Here is a 10230-nt window from a genome sequence, read left to right as displayed (position 1 = left end):
TGCCAACAATCATAACATCAAATTCAATACTGATAAAACGAAGTGTATGTATATACTGCCTCCTCGTAGTAGTATCACTCGTATTCCTCATGTTTATCTAAATGATACTAAGCTGGATTTCGTTAGTAATTATGCTCAGCAGAAATGCCATCAGGACCAGTCGATTTTCCAACAGCAAGTTCGTGTATGCTACACTGAATCTCAGAGAATCCCGGGACAACACACCTAGGGACGCATAAGATAAACCTCACTACTAACCAGCCCATCAATCTCATATTGCTCTCGTTATCTCTACAGAGTCTCAAAACATATTTAAATTTAGCTCGGGTTTTACGCATTAAATCAGACAATGGAACTTGCCTAGGTCCATTGCCTGATTTAGTTCTAGATGAGATATTTTAAAAAAACATAATGTTATGATACTGTTTTAAGTCGGAGAAGGTACGAGAATGCCAAATGTGTTGATTGGGTAGATGAAAATTAGCATAAATATAATATAATAATTATCTATTATTTTATTTTATTATTCCGGCTTCTCTTCTATGCGGCATAAGAAATAAGTTTGAAATGCTAGAATACAATTTTAAACAGAATCGTACAGTACAGAAAAGGTGTAAATAAATGGTTTCATTGATAGACGGATGCTTCATCTGAATAAATCCAACATGGCCGTCACATCTAAAAAAAAAACTAGAGGAATGAATCACCTTGGTTGGATATACAAATCTGCTATGCTAAATACATAATAGATCATTTAATTGTAAATGTTCAACTCTATAAACTGTATTAAATAGTTATAATTCTGTCTGAAAGTTTATTGTTTGATTAATGTAATTGCTAATCGTCATTGCTATCTTCCTCAGATATCTGTACTACATTTGTGCATCCATATTATCGAAATTGGCCTCAAACTGCAGAACATTCAAGGTTGTGCTTTCTGCAGGTACATCTGAGACTGAGACAGTCTGTGGAGCAGTTTCATCTCACTATCCTCAAACGAAATTCAGGTGCTGCCTCCTTGTCAGTCATTACAGGAATGGCGATCGGTTGTGGATCGCGTCCTGGGATTTGCTTTCTGGCGAGAAACCCGATTCGTCTCTTTATCACGACTTGATTGTCCATTAAGGCAACACACCCGTTCGACCCCTAGTTCAGCCCGACGCCTACCTGAGGCGAGAATGAGTAGGAAAACTATTTTCCACATCAAAAGTTTGAGTGGTGCTGATCAGAGAGGCTCAAAGGGCAGTCTGCTTGGAGTGGGCAACACAATCGATAAGTTCCAATTGTTGGTTCCCTCTTTCGGGGTCTAGACCTCTGATTAAACAGTAAACAGTCTCCTAATGGTAGGACAACTGGCTAGCCTCGTCCCCAGAGAATCCCAATGGTGGGTGACAATGATGACCTATAGCCAACAATCTCTGAAAAGACAAGTACATTTCGTTCAAACGATGGACGAAAAGTCAGCTGTCTGGCCAACAAAAGGATGGCATAGATCTCCCTTCCACTACAACAATTAGTATACGCACGTCATTTCGAGGCTAGGCTGTGTTGGTGAGATCTCTGTTTGCCCTGGCCAGAACGTTGGCAGCCCACTCTGAGTGAGTCAATTGAGAGCCTTGATGCATGTAAGTTATATACCGCTGGACTCAAAGGCAGTGCGCCGTCTGGTTGGAACAGCAGATCTGGAAGTCCGGAAGCCTCCCTGGTGTTTCCACTAAAATTTCCAACAGTAGTGGAAACCAGACCTTGCTTGGCCCATGTCAAAGGGCAGATCTGCTCCAGTACCCGGTGAATAGCAGGAAGGGAGGAAAGGCGTACACGTCCATGTTGGTCAACAGGGTCGACAAAGTGTCCCTGGCCCAAGCTCCTGGAGTAGGCAGGAGTGTCATGTCGGTCAGGAGCTTGACGTTCCGAAGTGTGGTGAATAGGTCTAACTTTGGTCTGTCCCACCGCTGAAACAGTCTGGAGGTTACCTATTAGGTTATCTGCCACTCCGCGTTCTGGAGATGGAGCCGCTTCGAGAGGGCATCCGCTTGACTGTTTCTCGCCTCTGCCAGGTGGTGTGAGGCTAGCTCCATTGTATTCCAGGTACCAAATGTGATTTTGCTCCACTAGGACTGACAACGATGGGGATCTGGTCCCCCCCTTTTTGTAGCTATAGGAGACCAACGCTGTGTTGTCTGTGCAAAGCAAGACTCTTTCAGTTCGAGCCAGTTGATATGGCAGTTCTGAATTCAACACAGGGGCCATATTTTCTATTGCGCTTGTTCGTCCAATAGGTACGCTCACCAACATGTTTGGGAGGCATCCTTTTCCTGAGTCATAGCCTGAGGTTGGCAAATGCCGACCACCACGGCAAGGCATCCCTTGCTTGGTACGAGAGTGTTACTCACTTGTCCAGTTCCCATAAGAGAGCCCAGTGTTGCAACAAAAGTGCGCTATGACGGGCGGCTGTGTAAAACGACCTGGGGGAACTACCCTGTGAACCGCTGACATCATTCTGATGATCCGCATTATTCTCGGAGGGACACGGAGGGAACACTGACTAGGCATTTGGCTAGGTCGTTTAGGCAACAGGTCTGCAGCGACCGTACAAAGCCCACTTCCATGTCGAACTCCCTGGCCAGGAACACCAACTGTTGTGTTGGCTAAGGGTGGGACTTGCTTGATTTACTAGGAAGCACATCAGGTCTAGAGAATCAGCTACCTGTAGTCTCAGTTGTAGTCTTTGGAACCACCAATACTTGCGAGTAGAAGCCCGGACTTAACGCCGGGTCCCATATACTGTCAGATTGCTACCACTTTGCAGGAGTCCGCTGGTAGTGCCCTGAATGGGAGCTGGTGCCAGGGGGTGGAGATTGCAGTGGGATCTTGTAACCGTGTATTGCCACGTGTTTGGGTACCCTTGGTGTCCATGGGTTTGGCGGTTCCACATTGGGGTGATCTCTCCTCCGCCGAGGTGAGACCCTGCAAGGCCTATAAAAGTTGATAGGATACGACTCTGCCTACCGCCGAACATATGCCCACCAAGCTGGGTAAGAGACCCCTGAGGAAGAGGGGGCACCACCTGGTACCTTCTTCCTGGGGGGCGCGTCACCCCTCTTCCCTTCCCCGGAAGAGCCAGGATGCTTGCCTCCTGGCTACTTCTGGCCAGTGGGTGCCGACTAAGATCATTACGTTTTCTCAGCTGGGGGGCCTTACTGCTTGCACTTGGCAGAAGCCAAACTGGCTTGCGGGTCTCACCTGTACCAACTGGTCAGTGGGATCCTGAGGCCCCAAGACTGCTTCTTCCATCCTCAAAAAAGAAGAGGTTGGGGGAGGTCCATCCTGCGTAACTGAGGCGGAGGTGCGCCCAGGGAAAACAGCCTCGAGAGCCAGATGATGCTGCAGGATATCTCGCTTAGCCATGTGCTGTTCCACCAATGGCTGTGTCTGCTGGTCTTGAAGACTGGTGTGTTCCGCCATTGAGACTTCACAATGCTGGCGGCGTAAAACAATTTGTTCCAGTGGGCTGGCCACAACTCAAAGGTTGTGAGTCGCCACTCTGCTCTCAGTGCGGAAATTGTTTCCGACAAAAAGGTCGAAATATTCCATGAACTCCTTTTGCCCGAAGAATCTAATTGGGGTTGGAGATCTGACTCCAGACTCCGGTCTAAAACACCACTCAATCGGGTAGCACTTGGTCCAGCGGAAAAGGTTCAACATAACATTTACCTACCCTAAGGCCTCTATCTCGCGGGAGACCAAGCTCCACCCATCAACACCGTCTGTGCGTTCCCCCTACGTTCAGCACTCGGCGTGATCCAAAGCAATACCTAATACAGGACTCTTGATCCCGAAAGTGACAGTCCTACATAGAGTGACTGTTTCAGGATCGAGGGTGGGAGGGTGAACATCGGGTCACTACGATCGATGTTCCCCTTCACCCCATGCTGTGGCGCACAGCGAGGAACAGACTCCGAGGGACTGCCTGAGGATGCACATTTAAATGATATTATTTTGACGGCCATATTGGATTTATGCAAAAGTGATTGTTATTCAATCAAATGTTTCACAATCACATACATTCGCACACACCAAATCATATCGCAGCAACTTGAATATCTAAAAAAAAATGTCATCTAACATTAAAGATATGTCTTATTAGTTATATTTTCCATGTTGTACAAATGCACCAAACGGCCATTTTGAATATATGCAAATTAGGTATATTTCGGAAGCCTAGATTTGCCTAGACTTTTAGTATAATAATAATATAATAATAACTCTATTTAATTAAGCGCAACAATTCCATCATATGAAGATCAAAGGCGCTGATACAATAAACAATCAGTCAAATATTAAAAGCACATTTAAATAAGTGCGTTTTCAGTCTGGATTTAAAAATGTCTACTGAAGGACTAGAACGAACAGACAGAGGTAATTCATTAAAAAGTTTAGGACCTAAATTTTCAAAAGCACGGTCTTTGTATAACACCTTGGACTTTTTACTACACATCTGACGAGTTTTAATAAGAAACTTCGATTCAGATCTTAAACTACGACTCGGTACATAAAATTCGATTAATTCACATAGATAATTTGGGGCAAAACCATACAAAGATTTATACACTAGTAAAAGTAATTTGAAATTGATTCTTTGTACAACTGGTAACCAATGAAGTTTAATAAAAATGTCTGTAATGTGGTCATATTTTCGAGCACGAATGACAAGGCGGGCTGCTGCATTTTGTACACGAATAAGAGGTTTTATCTTAGTTACAGGGAGACCAGACAATAATGAATTACAGCTGTCTAAGCGAGAAGATATGAAAGCATGTACCAACTTTTCAGTATCAGATTGGGATAATGATTTACGAATACGATTAATATTTCTTAGATGGGAATATCCAGATCTACAAATAGTAGAAATGTGTGTTTCCATAGATAGCTGCGAATCAAACAAGACACCTAAGTTTCTAGCACTTGACGAAGCACTAACCAATTCTTCACCAATTGCGATACTAGACAAAGGACACGAGTCTTGTGAGAATCTCCGAGACGACATGCACACAAATTCAGTTTTCGACACATTCAAAAGTAGGAAATTACAAGACATCCAATCGCTAACATCTTGAATACATGTCTGAAGTATCACCCGGGCGCGAATTTGATCATCTTCAGAAACCGATAAATAAATCTGTGTGTCATCGGCGTAAAATGATATTTTACGCCGTGACGTCGCAATAACTCGCCCAATGGACGCATGTACATTGAGAACAATAATGGCCCTAAGACGGAGCCCTGTGGAACACCGGTTACTAATATAGACGTCATATCAGTATGTCAATCTAGGCACCTCCCCGGAATGCATTGTGAAGAAATGATATCTGTTGCAATTTGTGATTGGTCAAACTGTACTATATCATCAGAAAATTAATAAATCTGAGGTGCCTATATGCGCGCCATAAAAACAATCAGACCTGCAGTTTTCAACAAGATGTCGAAAATATCACCTTTTTACAAAAAAAAATATTGAAGATATTGAAGATTGAAGATATCATCATATATAGAACAATTCTAAGAGCGGTCTACCTGTAGTGCCTGTCTGTATTTAAATTTATTTTACACAATTAAAAATACTAATAATCTCAATATACACTTCCTATGTTAAACTTACCGAAGTTACAAAGAGTGGTGCGATACCAACAACTATATATAAACGCAGCAAAAACCAAATACTTAATAACTTGTAGCAGAAAAAGAAAACTAAAATCATCTGGAGTTCTCTCACCGAATGATACAACAATTCATGAAACGGACAGTGCATCATTCATTGGATTCACGATAGATAGAAACTTCTCCGGTCTAACACTTACGGGTATTTTCCTTAAACGTCGATATATTGTTCCGCAATATATTATTATTATGATTTATATTGCTCTAACACTTTCCTGTATTTCACATGGCTTAGGGGTATGTGGTAATACCTATTCAAACTATTTAAATGAGATTCTTCGTATTCAAAAGAAAATTATTAGAATAATTACTTTTTGTGATATACATGTAACCTAAGCACCATTATTTAAAAAACTGAGAATTTTGGATATATTCAAACAGCACAAATTACAACTACCCATATTTTTCCACGATGTTATTAATGACAGGTTACAATACATATTCCAAGATTACTGCGCTCCAATTTGTCATTCACATAGTAGCAGACAGAATAAAAAAAATGATATTTTAATTCTCCGAATTTAAACAAAGCGGGAGAGTTAACCAACATGTATGCAGGACCGAAAAACTAAGAATGAGAATATACAATGTTGGATTACCTGTAAAAAATACAAAAATTACGTACAAGCTAGCTACACATACTTTCCTACTTAAAAAAATATATAAAAAATATTATTTTATTAAATTGGATTCCTTGGCTGCCTCAATACTATTCTTATTTTTTTATTTATGTTAAGGGGAACATAAGGTTCAAATAATATCTTGTAATTTGTGACTTACAGCACAGGGGCTGTTCTCGATTATTGACTAATCGCAACTATTTTCGACCCCTATTCCATTTGAATATTTTTGTTTATATATATTTTGTGTGTTGTTAAAACTTACTTTTTTGTTTGTCTGGAATAAACATCTATTTATTTCCAAAATGGCAACTCCAGCCGATAAGCCGTTTTTTGAAGAAGATTTTAGAATGTTTTTTTCACATTTTTGTAATCCATATCATGCATGGGGGGAGTATGTTCTGTCGCTATTATCTCAAGAGCCATTAAAGATAGGAACATGCAACCAGTCAATATTGCAGCTATAGGACAAGAGATGTTACTGAGATATCTGATTAAATTACGTGGTCATGTGACCTCATTAAATATGCATACATGTTATAAATCGAGCACTGTTAAAGATACGGACATGCAACAATTGCAATATGGGAAAAGAGGTGAGACTAACATATCAGATGACCACATATGGTCATGATATCTCATTAAATATGCATAAATGCAATATCTCAAGCACCGATGCAGAGAGTTGCATGCAGCAAGTATAATAGTAGCGGAAAAAAACAATTGATATGTTTTAAATATCAGATGATCACATATGAACATGTGACCTCTTTAATATGCATAACTGTCATATCGCATATTGCAACCAGCACTATAATGAAGGAATTAGAAAACAGATCTGTAATATATCAAGTACTACTGCAGTTATGTACTTGGAATCAATGCTACAGTGTAGGGAAGGGACATGTAATATGACCTCATTATTAAGCATTACTGTCTCAAGCACTCTTGCAGATATATAATTGCAACCAACATCATAATGAATACATTGGACAACATATATGAATATAAATAATGACCATGTATGGTCTCCTGACCTTATTAATATGCAAAACTTCCATATCTCAAGCACTGTTTCAGATAGGGACATGCAACAAGTGTTATAGTAAAGGGGAGGGACAAGTGATATGACTGAAATACCAGACGACCATATATGGTCCTGTGACTTTTTTAATACGCATATCTGTAATATCTCAAACACCGTTGTAGATAGGGGAATACAAAGAGTGCTATCAGTGTATACAGCAAGTGTGCCAAATTTCAATAGTCACGAGGGCTAGAAACATTGTCATTGCTGCTATGCAGCTATATTTTTAATTATATTTCCGCAGAACTGATAATTATATTTGAGAACCAATTTCGATCAAATTTGGCAAGTTACTAAAGACCTATCACTCAGGTAACATAACTAGGGCGCCATATTGGATTAAAGGCGACATTTTCAATGTCAAAATGTGCACTATTTTGTGGGACTGAGTGCTCCCAATGTTCTGAGGTAGTCCCATTGCGACAAGGGCTACAAATTTCATTGAAGAAACCTTAGCGGTCACATGACATTTTTTTAGAACTTTTTTGAATATTTTCTTGAATTTCTTCTATAGGAAACAATGCTTTCGGTTTAATACAATATAAAGTTGCCATGAAAACCACAATCATGGATCCCTAGTATAATTTCTATACAGCAACAAGCGATATGTCTGAAATATCAGATGGCCAAATATGGTTGTGAGACCTCAGTATTATGCATACGTGTCGTATATCAAGCACTGTTGCATATAGGAACACACAACCTGTAAAGGGAAGGAACAATTTATATGACTGAAATACCAGACAACCATATATAGTCATGTGACCTTATTAATATGCATAGCTGCTATATATCAAAGACTGTTGTAAATTTAAACTTGCAACATCACTATAATGAAGGAATTAGAAAAGAGATCTGATAAATATATCATTTATCTCTATATAGTCACCTGACCTCATTAATATGCATAACTGTCATCTCTCAAGCTCTGTTGCAGATAGGTACACGCAACCAGTGTTATAGTAATGGGAAGGAACAAGTGATATGTCTGAAATATCAAATCACTACATATAGTCACTTGAACTCATTAATAGGATTTACAACCACATCTCAATCACTCTTGCAGACAAAAACTTGCAACCAACATCATAATGGATGAATGGACAACAGATATGTTCAATATATTGGATGACCAATTATGGTCATGTGATCTCATTTATATTCATAACTAATATATCAAGCACAGTTGCAGATATAAACTGTGACTTTTCCCGCCATTTTGTTTTTCCTAAAAACAGCAAAAAACACTAAAAAATCTTCTTCTTCAGAACCACCTAGCAGAATGCTCTCATATGTAGTATTTAGCTTCTATATATGAATCCCATTTATGTTTGAAAAAATTATTATGATTGGTGACGTGGTTTGGCCACCATTTTGGATTTCTTCTAAACAGGAAGTAGTTTTTTTACTCTGGCAACACTTGAAGGATTATTTTCAATTTTGCTTCATGGCATCTGTATATCAAACCCTTTCAGAAACCTAAAAAAGATTTCAGATCAGTCACATGGTTTGGCTGCCATCTTGGATTTTAAGCAAAATTGACCAAAAGTTTGGGCATTTGTTTCTCAGAGGTGATTCAACCAATCTACTAGATGTTTTTATATTTACCATGCCTGGCCTTAGCTCCATATGAGAAAAATAATATTATTTTGATCAGTCACGTGGATAGTCGAGTGTTTTTCTATGAAACGTTACATGTGTGTTTGTTTTAGAAAGTGTTTCAAGACAAATTTGTAGACGAATGGAACAACATCAAATCATTCATGTTTGAAGACAACGTTCACCCGAACAACACTGTCATTATCTTTAGTGTTAGCAACATGAAGCGCTATATATAGAACAGTTGTACAAAATCAAAGAAACCATACCATCACCACTTCAGAGAATCAAACGAAAATACGAAAAATGAGAACCTGCTTACCTGCATCATGAAGAGTATTGACAATTAATAGCAATGAACATAGCAATCAACTAAAGCATTGACCTAGAACCAGGTATCTTAGTACGCACTGAATTTTATTCCTGTATTACTTATATCAATTCCCCCCCTATCTAGCTATTAAACATGACTATTTCAACTTGGAATATTTATGGTTGTTTAGTAAAAAAAATAATGACCAATGTTTCATAGCTAGATGTTTTCAGCCTAGTAGAAACTAAAACAGATAGAGACTCAAAGTTAACAATCCCCAAATACTCATATTTCCAGTTTTTCAGGAGTAAAAAAAACATAAAAAGACCCACTCCAATTTTGGAGGAATTGACTTTTTTTACAATCAAATCTATACAAATGGCATAAAACAATTATTAAGTAGTAGTAAAGTCTCAGAAATGAGCAGGCTGGATTTCGGAAGGGAAGAGACACAACAGAACAAATATTCATTTTACGTAATATTATCGAACAGGTCAACGAATGGCAAGCAACACTATACGTTAATTTTATTGACTTCGAAAAAGCATTCGATTCTGTGCACCGAGACAGCCTTCGGAGAATAATGAGAATGTATGGAATACCAGAAAAGTTAACCAGACTTGTGAAAGCTTTTTATGATGACTTCAAATGTGCAGTGATACATCAAGAGGAAACATCGGAATGGTTTGACATCAAAACAGGAGTAAAACAAGGCTGCAATATGTCAGTTTTTTTGTTTCTCATAGTGGTTGTTTGGATAATGAGAAGGACTGTACAAAATGGCGAAACAGGAATTAGATGGAAGTTTACATCAAAGTTGGATGACTTGGATTTCGCAGATGATTTGGCGCTGTTAGCATCCACAAAACAACATATCCAACAAAAATCTGACA

The sequence above is a fragment of the Saccoglossus kowalevskii genome, chromosome 4 (genome assembly GCF_978046115.1).
Source record: "Saccoglossus kowalevskii chromosome 4, keSacKowa6.1, whole genome shotgun sequence".
Lineage (NCBI taxonomy): Eukaryota > Metazoa > Hemichordata > Enteropneusta > Harrimaniidae > Saccoglossus > Saccoglossus kowalevskii.
Note: the sequence above shows the minus strand (reverse complement) of the source record.